Below are 24,238 nucleotides of genomic sequence, written 5' to 3' on the forward strand. Positions count from 1 at the left end.
TGACAGAGAAATGTTGCTGAATATGAAATTAATTAGCATAATACAGAGAATAATGCTTGGCTTTAATAGAATGAAAAACAGAGTGCTTTAGCTGAGAAATCAAAGTACAGGGAACAAAAACCTGCCTATGGTATTGATTAGTAATGAATTTTTGACCAGAGTTATTGTTACTCACACAGGATGGGCACCTCATCTGGGTTATAAAATGTTAATCTAGTCTCCCAGGGAGTTGTAAACCAGTAACCAAATTTGTAAGGTACTTTGTGTTGTATACCGTACTCTATACAGGCCTTCTCCTACATTTCTCACACAGAGACTTATCTGTTGCATCCCCAGAACGACTTTGTTCATCTCAGTTTTCTCTGTTGCAAGGTCTTAAATTTCATAAAGTGGGGTAGGGTAAATGCAGCTTTTGAATGTCTGCTCCCAAGCTATCCAGCAGTTTCCCCAAACATCTTCAGCTTAGTTTCAATCACCTTTATAAGGCAACCAAAAGAGTTTAGTTTTAACCATCCCTTTCTTTATTCAGTACAGTTCGTGACTTCAGCACCAGGATCCCTACAGGCGGCAGTGACAATCTATAATTACAGTTTAACATCTTATTGGACATCATTGACAACACAAGCCAAACAGATCTGGCATCATTTACCCCATACACCAAGAAGCTTGGCATAATTGACCCCGTAAGGCATGACGGTCTAGCATCTCTACCCCTATTGTTGTTTAGAGCTGTTAATCTCTGTTGTCCCAGGCTTGACTTAAAGTGCTCCTGCAGACTGAGCACCTAGTACACCCCTTCAGCACTTGAACCTCAGTGGTTGTGAGGGGAGCAGTTCAAGGCTTCTCAAGGGGGGGGTAGGGTGGGAGTGCTGACTCAGATCGCACAGTTAGGCAGCAAACACAATAATTACTGTCTAGTACAGTGCTTTTTGTGTGAAAAAGAGATGCCATAATGTTGTACTCTCCAGAACACAATATTACACACAGAAAGTTTGAAGCCATAGGGTTCTACACAAGTATTAGGAAGATTTCTACTCCGAAACTAACCATGTTTAACTTAAGCTCAGGTGCAGGGTACTGGAATTTATGAGCAGCTTTCCTGGACCTGTCCTTAAAAATGTCTCAGCACTGGTTCTTTGAAATTATAGTGCTGTCCCAACTCTTGTCACTTCAGTAGATGATGCATTGGTCAGCACCCATCACTTTAGCACTTAAGTGACGTCCTCAGGTAGGATTTTACCAGTTGGTTTTCCAGATCATAATTACTCGTAAATGTATGTGTCTGTGGTCATGGTTGCTCTTAGCTGCAGGTTCGTCAGGCTGGGGTTGCTCTTAGCTGCAGAACACATAGGCAGATTGTTGGAGCTGCAGTTACATCTCTTTCAGGATGAACATCTGGCTTGAGGTTATGTTGGGGAGGCTGGAAGACCCATTCCAAATTATCATCTGTGCTAGTGGCGGTCTCCACAGTAGTCTGCAATTTCTGAGACTGCCCCAACTTTCCTGGGCACAAGGCAGGGCTTCACCTTCTCGGCAGCCGTCCCTCTCACAAGGCAGGCATTTATTCCCCTCTCTCAGCAGGTCAGCAACTTTAAAGTCATAGGCAGACCCACAGCCCCTAGCAGTCTCACAGACTTCAGGTGATGTCCCCTCACCTCAGGGAGACTGGTCGTACAGGACACCAACCTTGCATATCAGCATTACTTGCGTACTTTGTGGAGTACCCAATCCTTTGGTCAGTGAAGAAAGAGGAACAATTTGTGAACATTTGGATCCCAGTCCCGTTCCAGACGGGATGTGGGTCCAGTGTCTAAGACATAGAAATAGCTTGAGTAGTTTATTTTCTTTGCATATTCCAATTCCGTGAGAAGGCATAGCCTTTCTATCTGGTGCACCTCTGTTGATCATGTAGTGACAATCTGTGTTTCCAACTTAAATTCCCACAACAGCAGTAAAAACGAGGATAATGTTCTCCACCTGGCTCTCAACAGCCTTCTTGGGAGTAGCACTTGGATGAAGATAAAAGGGCTTGCCCTGACTGAAAGATTCCCATTACTTCTGATGAAAATCTGTTAACTTACCCCTGCTCCCCCTGCCCACTACCAGTATTGATGTAGTTCTCTGAGCGAATGAATCTGCAGGCCCTCCACTAAATGGCCTCCGCTGCATTTCTGAAGCACTCTTGCCTCCATCCTCCCACACTTCATTGTCTGGGGCTTTTCTCTCCAAACCAGGAATGTGAACAGTACACTTCCTTGCCTGAGGAAGGGATGCCACAACCTCTACCTTGTGCTATGTTGTACCAGGGAACATGCAAAATGGTTTCCACTGGTCTGCTGAAGCATATACTCATTCTACATGGAGCCCTGCTACAGCACCACATACGTGGACGTATTCTTTCAGCGAAGGGCCTGAACACTCCACTGAAGAGGGACTGCACATGAGTGTGACCAGTAGTCACCACACCCTAAACAAGAAAAAGGTCTGTTAATGACTATCAATCAAAAAGATATGGCTTGCTGCCACCACTGTTTAATGTATATGTCCCAGGACGTACACAGTAGTCTTTTGTCAGCTTTGAGGATGTCCTTTGTGCGCTGCCCAGACCACGGAGCCAGGTCGGAGTCTCATCATTTAGGGGATTGCCTAGGCCATGGCACGTGTGCATGACTGCTGTGAGCTATGACAAAAAAATGTCAAGATGCCAGATGTCATTGACCTGGGTCTCTCACGGAACGGGTTGCTCGTCCGTATTACCGTGCATTGAGGTTGGCCTTCTGAATACTCATGTTCTCTGGTGTCACTTTGTATTTATTAAGCATGTACATAAAACTTACAGCTTCTCTAAAGTATTTCTGAAGTACTTTTTATAATGGAGGCATTCCTTGTTTCCGGTTGCTAGTGTTCCATGATTGCTCTATGCTTAGAATTTTTCTAGCTGCCTTTATATGAAGATCAGTCGTGATTGCTTAAAGTATGCTGATTTGGACTCCATGTCTGTTAGCAGAGAAATAATTTTAAAGTATTTTTTAAAACTTCTTTAGAGTTTGGGTTTGTGTGAAAATAGCATCCTTCTGACATCCAAATGAGGAAAAGTGAACAAAAGCATATGGAGAAATATATCAGCTCTGGATTCTCGTATGGGTGTAAATTTGCGATATACAGAAGTTAGATATAGCAGAATGATGCCTATCAATAAGTCTTTTTCATTTTGAAGTTTTATATATCACAAGTTATGTCAAAATTAATATCAGGGCACCTAAGATATTTGTAGGCATATACAAGGTATCACATTTCATATAGCACAGGTTAATATGTATTATGTAAAAAGACAAAAGAATCAAGAGATAGCAAGGAGGTTCTTCCTAGAGTTTCCTGACATCAAGGAAATCTTCAAATGTTGAAAGGGAATTTCAACTTAACGATTTTAATGATTTTTGTTTAAGGTTAGCTAGGGTCAGCAAGAGTGATACTCTATACGTTTCCTGGTCTGTTTAATAAGACATCTTTCATCCTTTTCTTGAATGTTGTGTAAAAGGTTTTTATGCTGCATGCTATGGAAATGCAGATTCTTGGGGTTGCCCTAGAGAAGGAGTGGTTGAGCCTTTTTGTTATTCAATAATCAAGATAGTAATTATTGTTCAGTTGATTCTGAGCAAATAATACTGTCAGGCATGTCAGTGTTTCGTACCAGTGAGTAACTTTGCTGCGATTGAGACTAAGCCTTTAAGTCACTCTGTTACCGTACATTTCTCAGTCACCACATACGCAGTCTCATTACCTTGAGTCTCATGATGTTTGGCCCCAAGCAGGGGGTCATGCATCTCAATAGACGAGATCCTTCAGAGCCCTTGATACTCAGCCTGTGCCCACCCGTGCAATAGTGCCACATACATGTGGACTAAGGAGCGATGCACCAGGCAACCCTCATTATTAGCTCTGCATCTTCTGAACAGGCCATCTAGAAAATGTTCATTTTACTTAGTAACATTCTTCATGTAAAAGCTGCCACGACCCTAGAGATCAGAGAAGGAAATTCAAGAGACCTACTATTCATAGTGGAGCTCTTAAAGAAAGGGATAACATTTTGTAACATTTGTTTTGCTTTATATGTGGCTCTGCTTAACAAGTTCAACCTGGTCCCTCAAATATAGGGAGCCACTGGAGGAAAAATTTGATCCAGAAATGTCTGAAGATACTTGATCTACCATTTATATAAGAGCAGCTAGAACATCCATAAGTGTAAGAAGCAGAGAAAGGTTTGGTAAATTGGTCATGTGTTGGCAAGTTACACATGTACATCTGAAAACCATGCATTCTACTACTGATTGATGCTGGAATGGCTGTGGCCAGAAGGTGATCCAGCTCCCAGGTCAAAACCTTTCGGATGAGAATTGGAAGCTAAGACGAGATGAAAAAGAGTTGACTATTCAACTTGGTCCTCTTATTTATTGCTTTTGGTTTCAATGAAGACAAAGGAAAATATCCTCTGATGTTGTGACTGAGTCACTTGGTGGTGGTTATGTTACTCACAACTAAACTAGATATCCAGAAACCCCTGATGACATTATGATAGGGCACCTAAGAGCAACTTTGTGCCGTGATTCACTATAAAATTGCGAAATATGATCACATTTCGACGACTTTTTTGAACTTTTACTAACTGTAAGGTAATCATAATCAGGGTAGAGTGATATCAGTTTGAGGAGGAATGCAGAGCAGCATTACAGTCCAACGTCTCAGAAAAAAATTAAAAACATTATGACAATTTATCAACAATCCTATGTTTACTCAAGGATACTGCTGAACATTTGAGCTTGGATCCCATTTTCAAAGTTATTTTAGCATTCACTTTTTTTTATTTCATTAGAAACAATGTAACTTGATTTTATATTGCACACCTGTGCCCCTTGCGTACCTTTCCCCCCCCTTCCTCCATTCTTTAGCTGCTTATACTTTTCTCAAAATTAACTTTTATTTTTCTTTTATAAAAATCGAAAAAAATATTGGTATTTAAAAAAAAAAATGATATGTTTGAGTCAGTTATGCAGCTAGTGACCCCGGCACCCTATTGAAAAGGTAGCTCTTAATGTTCTTAATTTCTGAAAGCGTTAGTATCTGGAAAAAGTATGGAGCTGAAACATCTGCACTGATTTCTGAATATGAAAATAAATGGAAAAAAAAGCACTGCTATTATTGGAAGCTCAGATTCCCTAGGCTTTGTGCCAATGATGGTTTTCCACCAAGCCCTTGATCAACCTCTCCTGCTCCTGAAATTGCAGTCTTTGTAGTAAACGCTCGCCAGGGGCTTGCTTGAATGATGCTCTCTTGATCACCTTCCACCATCATCCTTGGAACCTGCGCGTGCGTTAGAAGTGGCAGGAATAACACATTTTTTATTGCGATTAGGCATCTGCCGATTTGCATATCAAGTTATGCAGATTGCTGCAGGAACAGATTTGTTTTCCCTTTGCAAACAAATTCAATTTTGAACTAAAATGGCCCTCCACGGGCTTGTGTTCGCAATTGATTCGGATGAGACGAAAGTGTGGGAACCCGCTTCTCTCCAGCTCCCAGGGCGTCATGCCTGTGCCCCCGGGGACGCTATCTTAATTACACACCCATCGATTAACCTCGTATTCATGCATCTTGGTAATTAAATTACCCGTCGCCTCCTTGCGCTGGTCCCGGGCCTTGCAGGTGTCTCCGATGAAGAAGGCATGCACATTTTAAATTGGGACCATTCATTCTGCAAGATTGTTGTTCGGTCTTTCAGTATACGAGTCAGCTAGCGCCTCAATACTGAAAGCCAGAAACTGCTCGATTATAGCTCTTCAAAAATATTTAGGCCAAACTTTTCACAGTTATTGGTGACTTTGTTAGTTTGCGGATTTCCGAGTTATGCCATAATTATCACACCGCGGCATTTTACTTTTGACAAATTACAAAAAGAAAACAAGAATTGATCGGAGGTAAGGGATGGGGTAAAAGACAAAACATTCGGAACTCGGTGCAATAAACACCAGTTATGCATGATATCCTCATTTCACCGCAAAACTCGGAATATGACGTATTAACTGCACCAAGTAAACTGGTCTCACCAGGGTAACGGTGTTTATTGAGTGTGTTAAATACAGTCCTGTCAACTCGCTCGAAATCGGAACTGTTGACACTGTTACCCACTGTTACCCACTGTTACCCGTTGAAGAGCTGTCACCTGGTGAACACAGGGTGAGCTGAAAAACCCTGCATGGAGCAGGTTTTCAGTGTGCATGTTGGAGGCTTTGCATCCTCAGAGTCCATGCAGAATTTTCATCCTTCTCAGGACGTTGGAGGCAGCCTCGGAAGTCTTCATATATGTATTATGAAAAGTGCTGGGGCGGTCTCTTAGTCAGCCATGGGCACTGTAAAGTGCCGAGGCCCCTAAGGCCTGGACTTCACACTTGCCAGTGGCATTAGTTTACACCACACAGGTATAACTTTTATGGATGTGGCCTCAAGGATGCACAACCCTTTTATTTATACCATTTGGCCGAGCATGTCTTCCAGGGTGCGTGAGGTATGAACTGCCTTCATGTAGAGGCTGAGTGGCACTCTACATCCCTCCCCATGTTAGTACTTAGCCAGTACCCCCATCTCAGGAGCATCCGCTACATTCGTCTATGCTCCACACATAGTCCATGAGGACACAACTGCGTTCGGGGTGTTGCCTCAGCTTGTTCAGTGGTGTCGACCTCAGGCGTACCCCTGGGTGCCCTCTTGACTCTCTGCATATTCACTCTGCAGTGGTCTGCCCATCGCAGGAGGAGGAGGTGGATCAAGCAAGTTACCAGAAACCCTCCACTGCTTTCATTTGGGAATCCAGGGTTGGGTGATCCCTCATCCACTTGAGTCCACTCATCATCTGTATGGAACTGATGTTGTTGGCCATATCTAGACTTGGTGCGCCCTCTTGATCTAGGATACATTCCTGTCTCTCCGTGGCGCAATGCAGTGATCATGATCCTTTGGATCTTGGTGACTTGCCACAGGTCCATCTTCTAGGGGTGCTGAATTTGTGACCTGGTTGGCGATCCTTGATGAACACTACATCTCCCACTTAGAGGATAGGTGTCCAGTATCGTCGGCATGGGCTGTGTTGGTTTCATGATTTTCTCCTCCATGGCTTCCTTGTCCAACGTGGCCGGCTGCCATGGCTGGTTGGCCATCAGAAGGTACCAGGGCACACCCCGTTATACTGTGGGGTGGGTTGCCAGTAAGCCATTAGGAACCTCTGTAGGCATGCCACAAGGTCCTCCCCTTGGTCGTCAGATTTGCAGTGGCTTGTTGATGGTCCTTATAAACCGCTCAACCTCCCCATTTGCATGGGACCATGATGATGTAATTTTTCTGTGTTTCACACCAAGGCTCCTGAAGTAGTCCCCAAACTCCTGACCTTGGAATAGAGGCCATTTGTCAGTCCTGATTAGCTCTGGTAGTCCAAACAGTGCAAATGTCTTTTCGAGCACTCGATGTATTGCCTGGAACGCCGTGGACTGGGTCACTTCCTCCACAGGGTACTAGGAGTGATCATCCATGATGACAACTGTGAGCCTCCCCTCCAGGAAGCTATCAAAGCCCATGCTGAGGTGTGTCCAAGGATGTCAGAGATGGTTTTCCGTGGTCATTGGAGCCAGTACAGTTCTTCCCCCGTTGAGCTGACAGGGGATGCTTCCTGGGCTGTGTCATCTACAAGCTCATCTATTCCTGGAAGCCAGACCTTTCTCCACAAATGGGTTTTGGTCTTGTCCTTTCCTTGGTGCCCTTGATGCACCATGTCCACTACCAAGGCCCACAGTCCATGAGGGATCACAATGCAAGATCCTTTCAGCAGGAGTTAATCCGTGGTGTACCTGAGCTTATGTCGGACAAGACTTAGCTGGGTGATGCTGTATTTATCCTCTGTCTTCCACCCTCGGGATCCATCCAAGAAACCGTTCCATGTTCAGCTACGGAAGGCCTCCATTGCTTTTTGAGGCAGGGGATTTGAGCTGGTTGCCTCCTGTATGTCTTCGGCTGCATCTCCACAGGGTAGGACCCCTTTTGACGAATTCTTGTTCCCATGCCTCCTCCTTGATGTGTATTCCTTCTGCCTGCTGGTGTTGCTACAGGAAGTCGGCTGAGTTGCAGGCTTCCAGCCTTTATGCAACTTCAAAGTAGTACATTTGCAATTGAGCGGCACACCTTTCGATTCTGGGTGGTGAGTACCATGATGTACCTGCAAAGAGGGAGACTAAAGGTGTGTGATCCATGATTACTATGAAATATCGTCGGCACAGATTGAGGTGAAATTGGTGGCATCCCCATCGGATGGCCAAGGCCTTTCTTTCAGTTTGAGCGTACCTCAGTTCATTCCCTGTGAGGGCCCTTTTGGCATACGTGACCAGGACCCACATCTTTTTGCTTTTTCTTGCATTAATACTGTCCCCAGCCCCATGGGTCTGGCGTTAAAGACCAGCTCAGTGTTGCAGTGGGGTAGTACGCATTGCAGTGTCACTGATGAGAGCCCCTTTTACTTCCACTCCCATTTGACATCCGCCTTCGTGAGGGCTCGCAGGGGTTCTGACAGTCACCATTTTGGGGATGAACCTTCCATAGTATCTGGTCTTGCTAGGGAAACTCCTCTGTGCTTCAGTGTTTCGGGTCATCAGCGCTTTGTAGATTGCTTCTGCCTTCTTTTGGGTTGCACTCCATCCTTGGAAAATTTGTATCAGAAGAACTTGATTATTCAAAGAAGGAGCACTTCTCCTTGTGTAGAGTTAGTCTGTGTTCCACCAGGGTAGCCAGGGTGGTACGGAAGCGCTTGTGATTATCTTCCAGTGTGTGGGATTATATAAGGCTAACCTCTCTGATATTGATGATGCCGGTGAGGCTGGACAGCACCTCCCTGATTGTATTGTTGAACACTGCAGCAGCCGATGAAATGCCAAACTTTTGACGCTTTTATCTCCTGAGGCAGAGGTTAATAAAGAAGGTGGGGATGTATCTGCATGCAGGATCCAATTCGAGCTAATGGTATCCGGCATTTAGGTCCAGCTTTGAGAAGCATTTCGCCCCATTTAAGTCTGATATGATGTCATCCGAGGTGGGCATTAGATGACGCTTGCTGCACATTGCCATGTCTGGGAGGTGCATATCCATGCAGAGGCGGACAGCTCTGGATTGTTTCGGCTTGGGTGCTACTACAAGTGGGGACAACCAGGGGGTGGGTCCAGAGACTTTCTTTATCACATCCAGCTGTTCCAGTTTATTCAACTCTTCCTCTACATGGGGCATCAGGTGGAAGGGTACATGGTTGCGCAGCGTCATGGGGTGGACTGTTCGGTCAATGTGGAGCTTCACTTGCATGTCTCATACTCAGCCAAGGCTCTGAAATAGGCTTGGAGAGTCCTTCAAGATATCTCCAGCATGGCTGTGTGGATGTGCCGGACAAAGAAGACTAGTCCCAAATCTTCTGCAGTGTGACATCCCAGGAGTGTCCCTATGCTCTCCTTGGTGACATGGAAGCAGGTACTCATACCTTGGTCTCAGTTTGCCACTAAAAGCTTGATGGCACCTGTCTGCTGTAGCAGGTGCTTGCTTCCACATGCAAGATCTTGGCTTTGGTGGCATTCAGCATGTGTTGGGTTGCAACATCGCAAATTGTTTGAAGTCCATGATATTGACGGATTCCCTGTTTTCGATGAGGGCCGGTACCGATATCTCGCCAACCTTTATGGTGTACATGGGGGGTAGCTTCTTCTTCCTCTTCCCTGGTCGCGCTACGAAGATGTTGAAGACATTGTCCTTTTTGCTGCCTGGGGTGCACCTCACACCTCAACAGATGTGTTTTCGTCTAGTGTTAGGTGTTTTATTGAGGCCGGCGGTCTCGCCCTACCTAGTGGCTTCCGTCCTTGGTCAGCGCTCCTGCAGACTTGTGCAAAGTGCCTCCTTTTTATGCACCTGACGCATGTCTTGCCTTTGGATGGGTAAGGTGTCACCCTGGTGTTGCTCCATTCCACAACTCCTGTGTCTGGTTTTTGTTGGGGTGGGCTGTGTCACTGTCTGAGGTGCCCAGCCCATTCATAGACTGCATCAACCCTCTGTATTTTGACCCAAGTGGGGCTGGAGTCAGGGCGCCCTGTTGTTCTGGGTGCTTTGTGGTGTGCTAGATCCATTTCCTCCGCTTGGCTGTCGGAGATTCATGGGAACCGGCCAGAACCCGAATGGCATTGAGGGTGATGCTGGGTTGACAGTATAAGGTGCCTCGGGGTGAAAGATCTGCCTTGAATTAGTTGAGCGTGTACCTCTTTGGGCTAGTTATTATCCACCCATCTGCTGGCGAGTTGCAGCGGAAGGTGTCAGTGTTCTCGTCCCCTTTCTGTCGTGCCTATTGTTGCTTGAATCACTCAAAGTCTGGGTTGAGTTGTGGGTTGAAGTGAGTGTTAAGGACACCGCATCATAATCACCATCTGCACCTCCTCCGGATGGAGTTTCAAATAACTTCTAAATCTGCTCTCCTCTGAAGAGTAATAGAAGGAAACTCTGAATTGTGACATCCGTTTTCCACATTGGGCAGAAGCAGTTGGCAAGCCGCCCAGTGCATGTGTGCCAGCGTGGTGCCTCAGTGACTGGGTCGGCTAGGGCTCTTAATAGCAGCAAAGTTGTCAGAGATGCGTGAGAGCTCTGGCCTTGCTGGGAGAGAAAGCTGTGTCCCGCATTTGTATACAGCTGCCATGGTGTATATACACTAGTGTCTTGTGTGGGATTTCCCATTTTTTGGGGTTCTGTGAAGAACCAGGTGTTGGTAACTCTGCTAGTGGGGTCGTTTGTTGCAGGTTTGTGTGGCAGCCAAAGATGGTGTCCAATTAGGCCAGATTGAGCAGTTGATACTGGGTTGGCCAGCAAATGCAATGTCTTGGATTGTCCACCAGGTAGCGCTGAGAGTGTTGGAGCATGGCCTTGAAGTGTAAGCAAGGCGCCTGCAGTTCCTTGATGCAGCCCCAGGTGGTGCCTGGGGGTGGTAGGGTAGGAAGGAGATCCCAGTCCTGCGGCCTCTGATATAGTATGTCATGGAGCTCCAGGACAGGTAGGTAATTCAGGCCTTCTTGTGCTACTGCCAGGATGAAGACCTGCTGTTGGGAGTAACTGCACACCGCAGCAGGGTTGGCTGCTGGTGAGGCCTCCCAGGTGGTTAAGGACCATGCCGATGGCAGTGATAATTTGTAGGAGGGCTGGTGAGCCGGTCCCTCAGGTGGGAGGCGGTATGGAAGCTGGTTGCCGGTGAGACCTGCCACGTGGCTCGGGGTCAGGTCGATGGCAATGTTGTTAAGGAGGCGGGCAGGTGTTCCAGTTCCTCCGCTATGAGTCGCTTGGGTCTTGGGCCAGTGGGCTGTGGCTGATGAAGCGTAGCTGGGTGGGTGTGATGAGAAAGCGATCCTCTTCACCAGTGAAAAGTGCTGAGGCCCCTAAGGCCTGGACCTCACACTTGTTGGCAGCATTAACTCACACCACACAGACATAACTTGTATGGCTGTGGCCTCAGGCGGTCCATGATCCTTTAATTTAACCCTTTGACTGAGTCTGGCCTCCAGGGTGCATGTGGAGTGAACTCTCTTCATGTAGAGACCAAGTGGCACTCTACAAGCACTATGCCCCACCTCTTTCCTATTGCCGCAGCACTTAAATTGACCCATCCATGCAGCTTGGGCAATGGAAGCTAAAGCCCATCCTCCTTTCCATGCCCTGCCCTCTGTCAAAGTAGTGGAAAAGTTTTTCTTACTTTGGTCAGCCTTTAGATATCATCCCCCTTTCCGACCAACTCGGAATCTGGGCCTGAATTTATTTTATGATCACTTCCATTTTTTGAAAATGACATTTGAACTGCGACTAACTTAATAAAGTAAGAAATAACTAGTGATCATTGCATCTGATACAGGTGGTGCCCGCTGAGAGGTACAGTGAGCAAGCGATAGGGCAGGCCTCTCTTGACACTGAAAAATTTATTATTGGGACTATTAATTTACAAAAAGTGGCATGCTTCCACCACCTCTTCATGTTGATAAAACGGGGGACACTTGGTGTTCCCCCAGGTTATAGAACAGGTTCTGGACCTAGGCATTACCATGTACAGGCCTAGGCTTCCGGGGCACATGCTAGATTTACAGATCCAAGGTGGCCTCCAGTCATCTTGGAAGGCTAAATTAAAAACGAAAATGGCTTAATGAGTGTCATGAGGCATAGTGTCTGAAGGGCTGCAGTAGGAATCGTAGCACATAACATAATTGGGCATTTGCGATGGTGCAAGCGCACTTACGCATTCAAGTTCTTTTCTAGTTCTGCTAGATTCAGTTCATTTCGATTGCTGCCATCTCCAGTTCAGCTTTGGCTTCAGTCCTGCTAGCTCAGTATCTGTTCTAGTCCTGCCAGCTCTAGCTCCTTCCAGTCTGGAGTCCTGCCCGCTCCTGTTCTACTCCATTCCGACCAGCGCCATTTCTGTTCAAGTCCTGCAAACTCCATTTCTGCTCCCATCCTGCTAGGGCCGGTCTGCTCCAGCCCTGCCAGTGACAGTTTTGTTCCAGTCCTGCCTGTGGCAGTTCTGCCCCAGTCCTGCCAGCTGCTTTTCTGCTGCTGCCATGCCAGGTCTATTTCTGCTTCAGTGTTGCTCGCTCCCATTTCGTTTCAAGTCCTATCCGCTCCATTTTATGCTGTAGCTCTAAGGCTACAACCTAGTCCTACACTGCACATTATTGTGAAGTACATTATTTGCTGTGGAGCAATTAAAAATAAGACAAACCAGGACTCCCGAATTGTGTTAAATAAAAGCCCAAGTCCAAAATCATGGTGTATGAAATGTAAACATCAAAGTGGTAGATTTATGTTTTCCCATAAAACATGCATTTCCTGATAGACGTTGACAATTTCCCTGCTGTCTAAAGGAATAAAATTGGCTCCCGTTTTTTTTTTTTTCTCAAAACAGAAGACACGGAACAGGAAGCTTGCAACACACATTCTTTTGAATTCTTTAGCCCTGCCTGTCAAGGATATTTGTCTTTGGTTAGAGTGGACTGTAGACAATAGGTCCCATGCAGTAAATCTCTGTAATGAGATTTGAGACCAGCTTAAAATACGATGACTTGTTTCGATCATGTATCACAGTTACACTGATATTTCAGTGCAGAACCAACGTCTGGATGGGAAGGCTGGGAAGTGTTGTTGGTGAAAACAGCAGATGTCATATTAGCACAGTGAAACTAAACTCCATTCCTGAAGGTTGAGACCCCTGCATGGTTGTCAGAACCCCTTTCAGAGGGCCATGGACACGCAGGGGCTAGTGGGCCCAGCTGTGGTGGTAGAGTCCTTTTATTCCTGATGTCCCGGGGCCTGGCCTACTATGGATCCTGAACAACTGGGACAAATATCCCTTCTGCACTTGACTCTCAGTGGTATCTGTGGATATGCAAAGGTCCCCAGGGTGGCAGAGGAGTGGGAGGGTGAAGATGCAGGTAAGTGAACACTGCTCATAACTCAAAGTACACACAGTACTGTCAATAAATCAATTTCCAGTCAAATACTCGCTTTTAGAAGAAATAGAAGTATTTAATTTCTGTCTCTACACATGCAAAGTTGTGAAGACATTCGTAAGCAGTAACACAATCCCCCTCAGTTCGGGGCTCTAGTGTTTGTCAAGCAAATTTCCCCGCCCCACCCTTTTCCTCGTAAAATGGTCAGTGTTATTCCCCATTCATTGGTAGCTGCATTGAGAGAATGCTTACTAGTAGGCCGTACTCTAAAGTTCCCCCTTGACTCCTAGAAATTAGTAAAAAATGTCTGTTGCAAGAGCACTTTCAGGTGCAAATCCGCTGGGGCCCCATGGGCTCAGTTCAAGTCTTACCTGCTCCTGCAGCACAAAAGCATTCAGCATTGCAGCGGGTGCTATTAGCTCGGTTACTTCGAGTTCTGATCCTTCTCAGAGAAGTTGTGCTGCTCGCGGTACACAGGGCAGCACCCGGCAGGCACAGGCTCACTCTCCTGAGTGACACTGCCGGCTCTCTCCAGCAATCGGAGCAGCTTTCAGTTCACAAAGGCGCAGTAAATCAGTTTCTTCCCAGTAGAAGGAAAGGGGGAGGGATGGGAGACTTAGATCCTTGAGCTCCCCGTCTGGAGCCCAGTGAGGATGCACCACCCTCCTGGTCCTTGGAGGGTCAGTCCAGGCAGATCTTGTTGGACTAGCTCGAATCTAGTCCCCGGTGATGGCCTGAAATCCTTGGCAACACAGTACCCACAGCCCCTCCTGGCATATGGGGTTGCCGTGGTACCTCTGGACACAATTTAAACCCCTTCGGTACAATTGCCCACGCCACAGCATCCCCTCCTAGCATACGGAGTCGCTGCTAAGGTGTTCACAGGTCCTGGCATGCTGGTCACACAATTATTTCCATAATGATCGCCTCTGGCATATGGGGTCCCTGCGGCAAAGCAGCACAGGCTTGGAGCTCCCCACACAGCGCTTGGTCTACGGTATCCTCTCTGGGCATATGGGAGTCAACAAACACAATCCTGCACACTAGCTAGGAGCTCATCTTGGCACAGCTAAATCCAGACATCTCACACAGGGAGTCCTCAAGGTTGGGCTCTCTAGTGGACCTCGCTCCCCCCAACAATTTCCTCTTGTCACAGGGCACGTTGGTCTTGGCGCTGGTGCTCCAGGCTCTGGGACAGGTGGTCTTGGTTTTCCTGGGTAGTGTCTTCTCACCCAACAGGGACACTAGCAGGCCTTGGCCCCCAGTCTTGGTTCACAGGCAGCCGTCTTGCAGAGCTTCCCCTTCTCACACAGCCCGTCTGACCAATCTTTGGGGTCTCAACCTCCCCTTGTTATAGTTCATTTCTAGACACCAAGTATGATTTAGGGTCTGAGTCTTAGGTTTTTTTGTTGGGGTTCTACTTTTTTTGAAGGGTACGTTTTCTTCTTCCCACTGGAAAGGCTGTCTGTCACAGCAGGGAAGATTTGGAAATTGATAGAGCCATAACACAGTTTATGGTAGTGACCTGGGTGCAAACCTGGATCTTAGCCACAATGATATGTGCATCAGAAGGTTAAACGCAGATCCCTAGCCCAACTCTTTTTACCTTCCTTATCAGCCCCATCTCCTTTCCTGAGATGTGTCCAGGTCCCATTCTTGCGATCAATCACAGAATCTAGGAGCACCTTTTTGAAGTGTACAGGGGGGGGTCTCATTCTCCCCTCCGCCCATGTGTGTCTCAAAAGCTCACAGGAAAGCAGCAATAAACAAACCTGTCTGCGGGGGGATACCTCTACTCCTTTGTGTCTTCACCAGGGATGGCATGGTCTTCCCAAAATGTAACCCAGGGTCCTCCATGCAATGTAACATTGCAGGCACACTTGCGTCCAGTGTACGTACACAGCACACTTATTGTCCAGCACTGTTATCTCCTTGCATTGTGCTATTATAGACACACATACATTGTGTGCCCCGTTGAGTACTACTGTTTTTCTGTATTTTACCTGAGTGTGCTATTGCAAACACACACACACTGCAAGCATTCACACCATCATGTGCGCTGCACAACACTTCACCTTTCTTTTATTGTACTTCACACAAGCACACAACACCCGGGACATGATTCCATTGTGCAGGCACTGCAAAGTACTAAGTCTCTCATGCAGTGTGTTCCTCGCAGGCATACATAAACTCAATACATGCACTAACCACACTTATACTGCACAGAACTGCTGTATCCCTGGACAATACCCTTCTCAGGCACATTGATATCTAGTGCAGAGCCACTATTCCTGCGCTACAGAGCATGCCACATCTACTTGATGTAGGCTAAGTGTGAGTTCAGCATACAGCAGTGGAACCTTTAAAAAGGAGAGTGAGCCAGTAGGTCTCATTCTAGTGAAGCAGGATGACAAGGGCCTGTTCACTACTGCTGATCACTACATGGTATGCTGCCACCACTGCGCTTGTGCTGCTTAACTCTTGGTGAAGGCGGTAACCTTCCACTGCTAAGAGGGTAGTACACTTCCTGAGGGTAGCACACCTCCCTATATCATGGCCCACATGCATGATCCGTGTTTGCCTATGACAAAAAGTCAGCATTAAGGATCCAGACAACAGTACAGTTGGACACTCAGGGCAGGGGTGCACATCTCTTACCAAGCAGAGTACTTTTTTGTCCCAGTAATGCTTTTCCCTTAAACAATTGGAATCTTGAGAAAACCTGGCAGAAAAGAATTCCGCAAGGAGCATTCATTAAGTTAAAGTTAAATAAAGTGCGATAGCTAGTATCTTCCAGAATGCTGGACCTTTGGTAAAACTGTACTGTGGTTTGGTATGATTGGTTTGTCAGAAGGAATGAGGACCAGGCGAAGAAGGCCTGTCGCTGTCGCTTTTCTGTACTTGGAAAAGCTTTCCGACTTCTGAAGGTCTGCAGATTATTATTGAAAAGTGAACAATGGAGAGAGCTTGCTGTGCCAAGCTCGTAGTAGTTCTGAAAGTAATTTGCAGGGCCAGTGCTTCCTTGGGCTGGTTTTGAGAGGCTGCCCGTTATGTGTTGATTGGATGCTCCATTTTGAGGACAGCAGGAGATGTCTGCGATATGGACTTTTTGAGCCCTTTTGGGTCATTTTCCGTCTGATGACTGTGGAGTGCACAGTAGGCGCCATGGATAGCTGGGAGCCTAAGAAAAGCTTGATTTCCCAGTCTGGTACTTAATGCGTGAATTGAAAACCACTTGTCCCTGTAGATTACCGAGTTATGAATAATGTTATGTACTCACTTTAGGAGTGATCCTGCTGTTTGTAGAAAGATGGCAAGCAGATTCTCTTTGCACAGCAGATGGAGCCCCTGCAGCGGATACCACTGCAGTTTCCAAGAAAGAGGGAAATGAAAACGAAACAACTTGAGGCAAATAGCAAGAAAATAGGTACAGGGTCACTGTTGACATGAGGCAGGATCACGGCGGACACGGAAAGCCCAGCTTTGGGTAGAATCATCAATACCAGGACTGAAGAAGAGACGCCTGTAATCAGCTGGAGATGCTGCAGAGAATCATGTCCTGCAAAACCTCAATAGGGCAAAAAAATATATAACAGGCCGGCAAAGTGGGACAAGGAGGATAGAAATAGAACTGGAATCAAGGAAGTGAACCGCATAACACTCGCTGTAACAAGGAAGGGGTTCAAAAGAGTCCACACAAAAGCATGATGAGATTCTGGTCATATAAACAAGATTAGGAACTACTTCTGGCACAGGTAAACAAGAGTCTGGCATTAGCGCAAGGAGCAGCAGAGACAGTTCAAAACATGTCGAAAACACAGGCTGAAGGCAAGTAGATCAGACTGCCCCCACGATTTAGCATTGGGGTTGCACTGGGAGAAGGGTACTGGGGATGTTGTCAAATGTGGAAGAAAGCAAGAAAGAACAAAAGAAGAGTTTCAAAACAGCACTGCTTTGTTTTATATGGTTACTAGTGCCTTTAATGTGTCTACATAACACATGGGAAGAAGACTCGAATGTTGGAGCTGGAGTTATGGATACTGCACATTTCCTTTAGCAATGGAAACCCAAAGTGTAGTATTCTGAGAATCCGTAACCAGGCACTTCGGCCCTCATTACAACCCTGGCGGTCAAAGACCACCAGGGCTGTTTCAGCGATTGTACCGCCAGGCTGGCGGTACAATCTTGCGGATTACAACCGCGGCGGTTGTGCCGCGGTCGCACTGCCGGGACCAGCGGTTTCCCGCCATGGTTGTCCCGGCGGTTTTAATCCGCCAGGGCAGTGCTACAGTAGAGACCGCCATGGAAAGGCTGGAATTAAGGGGAGTCGCGGGGCCCCTGGGGGCCCCTGCACTGTCCATGCACTTGGCATGGGCAGTGCAGGGGCTCCCAGACACAGCCCCACACTGCTTTTCACTGTCTGCACAGCAGACAGTGAAAAGCGCGACGGGTGCCGCTGCACCCGTCGCACGGCCTCAAAACCGGCGGCTCCATTAGGAGCCGGCTCCCATGTTATTGCCGACATCACTGCTGCCGGCCCAGCAGGGATGTCAAAATAGGGCCGGCAGGAGCGCAGCCACATTGGCGGCCGCTCAGCGGTCAAACCTTGGCGGGTGGCCTTCACCGCCCGTCAAGGTTGTAATGAGTGCCTTAGTCTCAGTAGTATGAGAGTACTTGAAAGGTCACGCTTGTACTTTTCCTCTTTTTCGTTATGAGAAATCTCTCAATACAAGGTAAAGCGAAAGAACCTCCACACTTATGAATATTAGAGAAACTTAAGAATTGAGGATAGTGTAGTTTTAGGTCAATCATAGCAGCACGCAATCGCTGCTTTTCCGATGTGTTACGTGTCTGTCCTTTTAACCACGCCCACCGCATGCCCATCCTTATCACTCATTCTTAGGCTTGCCTTTCTAAACTCCTTTATCATCATTGGTAAATGCTTTACGTTTGTCCCTCCTTGGGACAGTTTTGTTACTACCTTGGGGACCGACCCTCTTACATGGATAATTGCACGTTTGCCGATACGTTTGACTGCAAGCAAACTTTTTTCCTTTTGTGTGTCTCCTTCGCTCTCATGCTCCTGGCGGCCGTGGCGCTTTGAATCGGCTTGTTTATGTCAACTGCTTTACTTTTCATTTTTCCTTTTGTATGTCTCCTTCGCGCTCACGCTCATGGCAGCCGTGGCGCTTTGAATCGGCTCGCTTATGTCAACTGTTTCACTTTTCATTTTCAATTTAAGTGGCAAGAAAAGTCCAGTTAGGAATTTACAACGCTAATAGCTCTAACTCGTTTTGCTTTAGAAAGCAACGCTATAGTGCAAAACTCACATAAACATATTTAGACAATAGCTACATTGAAGGCTACGTCCTTATTGCGCTAAAATATTTAAAAACATTAAATAGTGCATATAATTTTCTATGGCTCCAAAATCTTTCCCCTCCTTAATGTCCTGGTGCAAAAGTCTTTATTACCACTTGGAGCAAAAACAGCAGGAGGTTGAAAGGAAGTGCATGGAGCGGCATGCCTGCTGGAGAGCTGTGGTAACCTGCAGCACACCCATCCGAGTATTGCACTTCAGAGGGTTAACACGCCTGCTGCAGAGCTTAGCTGTGTAACTTCTAAGTAACAGTATGTATTAAAGTGGTAAACCGGCATAACAATTGTTCCTCATTAGGATGTATACCTTGCCTTTTCTTGCTGCACAGTTTAGTTAACCCTGCGGCATAATCTTGCCCGTTACTGGCGCATCATTCTAGTGGCCCTGATTAGGACCATTTCCTTTCCTTTAAATTGTGTGCCCCTTACCTTATTGAGCCCATCTAAGCCGACATTCTTCTATTCAGGTTTAAAATGTTTGAGGATGGTATAGTCTACGAGAAACGCAGTGTAATTAACAGCTGTCGAAATAGGAGACCTCGAGTGCAAAGGTTCTTGCACCAGGTTTGGCTTTTTGTGTTTTTTTTAAAACAAAAATTTACCGAATAAAAGAACCTACTACCATTGAACTTTATTGAAGGACTGGTTTTGTGGATGAACTTTTTGAGTGCTGCGGTATCTGCAACCATTTCTAGTGGTGTTGCTCCAGCACACCATCATATGCTCTAGGGTAGTGGAGCTTACGCAACCGCATAGCACCTCAGCTTGTTTTTACAGATTTAATATTATTTACATATTATTACAACGTTTGGGAAGTGCACCTCTTTTACCACCATTACCCATTCTTCTTTCTTTGTAAAAAATTTTTTTTTTACACTTTTTCATAAATTAAATACACTTCTGCGTTTTTTACTTTTTCAAATACAGTTTATTTACTTAGAGCATTTTGCCCTTTGCGGTATGCATAACCTTTTCTTTGTAGAACTACCGGCTTATTTAACCCCTGATTTACCTTGTCACGGTTACAACGCAATTTTTATTTGATGCCTTTATTTAAACTTTGGTGATACAAAGGCAAAATATACTATAGTGTTGTTGTGCGAAACATTGTGTGAATTTGGTACAATATCAGATGTCTACAGATAGAAAATCTATGTGCCCATAATACAAAAGCGCATTATATACAAAATACTGTAGAGAATTTGCATATGTCAATTATAGAGTGCAATAAAAAAATCCAATGTGTACATTAGGACTAGAGCGAACTGGGCCGCCACATACCCGATTTTTGAAACAGACAACCTGGGCCTCTGTGAATAATGACTTACATTCTTAATTTAAGCTCGAAATAGGATGAATATCTTTACAGATGTACTTGTCTTCTCAAAATGTTGCTGTTCATTTTTCCATAGCATGTATCAACTGTAGTTTGGACCACCACATCAAGATCAGTGATGGGACAAGCTTTTTCCAGGTGAAGGCGAGGGTGAGCTTTGCAGCTAACAATATGTGAATCAATAGCCTACCAGTTAGCGCAGTTAAGGGGTAACCTGAATTGTCCTAAGTATCTCTAAATAGGTAGGTAAAGGAATCCATTTTCAATTAAATCCCTATTATGTTTTTAATCTGGGATGGGCCACCACTTCAGAAAATGCTGACGGTGTTGTAGGTCGACCACATGTGTGCCATTATACACTGTTCTTTACATCTCCTTCAACTTGCATCTTGCCGACCCAACCATTGTCTTCAGAAATACCCGTGTTAGGTAAACATATCGAAAGAATTGTGTATCTTTTTAAGTCGAGCCTATACAGCCAACATATGTTGTCTCTCGACATGTTGTAAACTACTACTGTGGGCTTTCACCACGCCCATCTCACAGCCATCACTTTCATTAGTTCCTTGGCCTGCCTTTCGAAATTCCCTTAATTTCGTAGGTAAATGCTTTACACTTGTCTCACCCTGAGGCTGCTTTGTTACTGCCTTGGAGACTGACCCTGTTACATGGATTATTGCACGATCCGCCTTATAGCTTAGTGTCGGGCACAATTTTTTTCTTTTGCCTCTTCGCTTCTCACTCCGTGTCCGTATGTTGTTTCTTCCTCTTTCTTGGTTTTGGGCATGCCGCTGTTTCTTTGTGCTGTCTGGGCCCAAAGTGCGAACTTGTTTGGAAGAGTGCTTTATATGAGTAACACTTACGTACAAGTTTAGCAGTTGGAAAATATACAAACTGGTGCATTTTAAACAGGAAAAAAAAAACACAGAAATCCTCAGTGCGACTCTCCCGGCACAGTGGGAGAGCCGATAATTTAATATTTACTGCACTTGGGAAACTCGCCCCATAATGCTTTGCGGGGTATTTCTTTTACAAAACATGTCGGCCCATAACTCAGTCTGTGGTTGTCCTACAACAATGGGACAACCACTAAACTGTTCAGCATGATGTACTCTTTCTGTCTAGGTCATGTATGGGCCCCCACACTATGTTGGGGAGACCCTGAAATAGTAACCTCTCCCATCATTTTTAAGCTCTCACGGCTGGAACGTTTGTTCTACTGCTGGGAGTAGTTTGTGTTTTTAGGGCCTTTTTTTGTAATATTATTGCAGTAGGCCTGCTAGGCCTGAAAATGTTTAAGGCACTTTGCCCTCTAGGAGCTAAATATATGGTTACACTGCATTACTTTTTGCCATTCTCTTTTCATGTGGTTATTCCCTATAGGGGCTGAGTATATGGTTACATGACCATGTTTCTTCAAAATGCTATTTTTACTGTGGTGCCCTCTAGGGGCTATTCTGAGCATTACAGTAAAGACACTACAATATTTGCTGCATTTGGATACTCGCCCATAATGCTTTGCGGGGCATTCCTTTCACAAAACATTTTTGCCCATAACTCACCTTGTGGTGGTCCTATGACAATGGGACCATCAAAACAGTCAGCACGACATGCTCATTTGGTCTAGATCATCTCTGGGTCCCCCAAATTAGGTTTGGGGGGCCGCAAAATAATAATATAAATAAGTATAGTAAATAATGGTAATATTTTCATTTTTTTGCTGCAGATAGAGGAAGTTAATGGAAGTGCTTTAGTTATATGCAGGGCCACTGTAATTACGTGGCAGGGAGGACCAGATTATGTGGCAGGGTTGGCCAATTTATGTGGCAAAAAAGTCCAGTTATGCATTTACAGCACCAATAGCTCTAGCTCAAGCAAATGCGAGACCTGTTGTATTGCAAATGCTTGTTCATCTTCCTTCAAAGATCATTAAGTGTGCTATGCCCCACAGGGTACCGGCATACCACACAGAAAATACATGAAGTCATGCTTATATCTGAAAATATGCCAGAGAACATAACATTTTTGTAACCTGTAACGTGCCATCCTTGTGTGGGTTTATAACTTATCGCATTGGGAATGACTGCAAAACTGCAGCCCATTACAGCATTTTTTTTTTCAAATGTTACATTTCTGATTTGCATTCCAAAGTCGAATATTAATTTCTGGCCTGATTAATCTACACCAAAGGAAACTGTGCAACTGTGTACATACCTGATGAACACACAGCTTAGAATTTCAAGGCGGAGGACTCGGTTTGTTTCTACAAGATTACAAGGTTCCTCAATCATTTGCACAATGAGCAGTGCAAAACATTTATATGTATCAATTACAACCATTGCTGCCTACTTTCTTTATATTCTACTGGTAATATGTTAATGGGCGTGATAACTTTAGTATTAATATGATTTGTAAATTCCTGGACAATATGATCAACGAAGATTTTGCAGAGTGTCTACCTGTCAGAAATGATCTGTGATGGTGGAAGATTGCCTTGGGTTCATGACTGCTGCAGGGTAGAAAACACAAACAAGTTATTTCTTGCAATTTCTCATAGATCTTTGACAAAAAACAACACCTGGCCTGACTTTGGTTTTTGTCTTCCATATTCATGTGATAACAGGTTTGTTACCATGATTTTGTCAGGCAGGCACGTAGAAACTTGCGGAGGCGTGGTGCTCACTGTTCCCGTGGACTTCAGTGTGTTTTCAAAGAATCTCCTTTGTAGAGTATCCTGTGGCCACTGAATGCGGTCAGTAGGGGCATTTCATGAGATTTCTCCAGTTGCTGACCTCTAGATCCCCCAATATGTCTTTTGATAAGTTGTCTATGTATTAAGGATGCCTTCCACCCGAAGCACCAGGAGAAATAAAGAGATAGTGGAATTAGACTTCGTTTAAAAAATTAAAAAAAGCTGAAACAGCTGGCTCAAATTTTGGGCTTTTCTAATTCAGATACTTTTGGCTTTTCTCGTTGCAAGTTTACCTGGAAGCAGCGTAGAAACATAGAAGAGCTTTATGTGGTCCTGTATGACTCCTGTAGCCCTTCGGATAGAAATCTGAGAACGTAAACAGTACATTTTTTCCTCAAAACTGCCCTAGTATTCCATAGCATTATACGTATTCACAGTTTTCTGTATCAAAGTAAAGGGTCCCTTTCCATAATTCACAGATTTGTAAAACGGGGACCAGGCCTTGGACCGTAAACTACCCCCATGCAATCACTGAGTCTCTAATCAACATATGTAACTTGTACATCTGTTGACTAACTGACTCCATTTTTTAAATATAAATATTCATGTTTTATTTCCATAGCGTTACAAGAACATTGAATCTTTCACATGCATCTGGCACTCAACTTATTTCTCCACCCCCTATCTGATCCTTCCCTATACTCTTGGAGGCGACTCTGAGTAGGGCTCCCCACCCCATGACAAGTCACCTCCATGTCCCCTCGTTGGATGGGCAGTGGCATCTCCTCTTCAGCAGTGGCATTTGCATCCTCTGTCAAACCATGGTACGATCTTCACATCCACCAAACTTTTGCAAACCTTCGGGGGCAACCTCAGCTTTCATACACTACTCTGTCTGCTTCCTAACATCTGATCATTCCTGCCCTCCATTTGGCCTTCACGGGGGCCACATTTCCATTTCCCAGAGTCTAGCCACATCTTTCTCTGCTACGACACACTCCAACATGCAGAACAACAACTGTCTTAGATGGATGTCTTCATCATTGGCTATGCCTAGAACCATCAGTTCTGGTGTCCTGGGAAGGTCTGCTTCCATCACTGCCTCCAAATCAGTGACAACTTCTCTCCAATAAGGACTCACTCTTGGGTAGTCCCAAATAGTATGTAAAAAGGTAGCCACTCCCATACCGCACCAGAGGCATGCAGGGCTGTCAGCTTTCCCCATTTTGTGTAGACAAGACTTATTATAATAGATCCTATGAAGAATGTTAAATTAAACCAATCACTGTC

At 45.4% G+C, this 24,238-nt stretch overlaps 1 protein-coding gene across 1 annotated transcript in view; it reads left to right on the forward strand.

Annotated features, from left to right (window-relative positions):
• Positions 1 to 24,238, forward strand: part of RAD18 (RAD18 E3 ubiquitin protein ligase) — a 530,572-nt gene that overhangs the window by 59,848 nt on the left and 446,486 nt on the right. The window lies entirely within an intron of this gene.

This window comes from Pleurodeles waltl, chromosome 9 (assembly GCF_031143425.1).
Source record: "Pleurodeles waltl isolate 20211129_DDA chromosome 9, aPleWal1.hap1.20221129, whole genome shotgun sequence".
Classification (NCBI taxonomy): Eukaryota; Metazoa; Chordata; class Amphibia; order Caudata; family Salamandridae; genus Pleurodeles; species Pleurodeles waltl.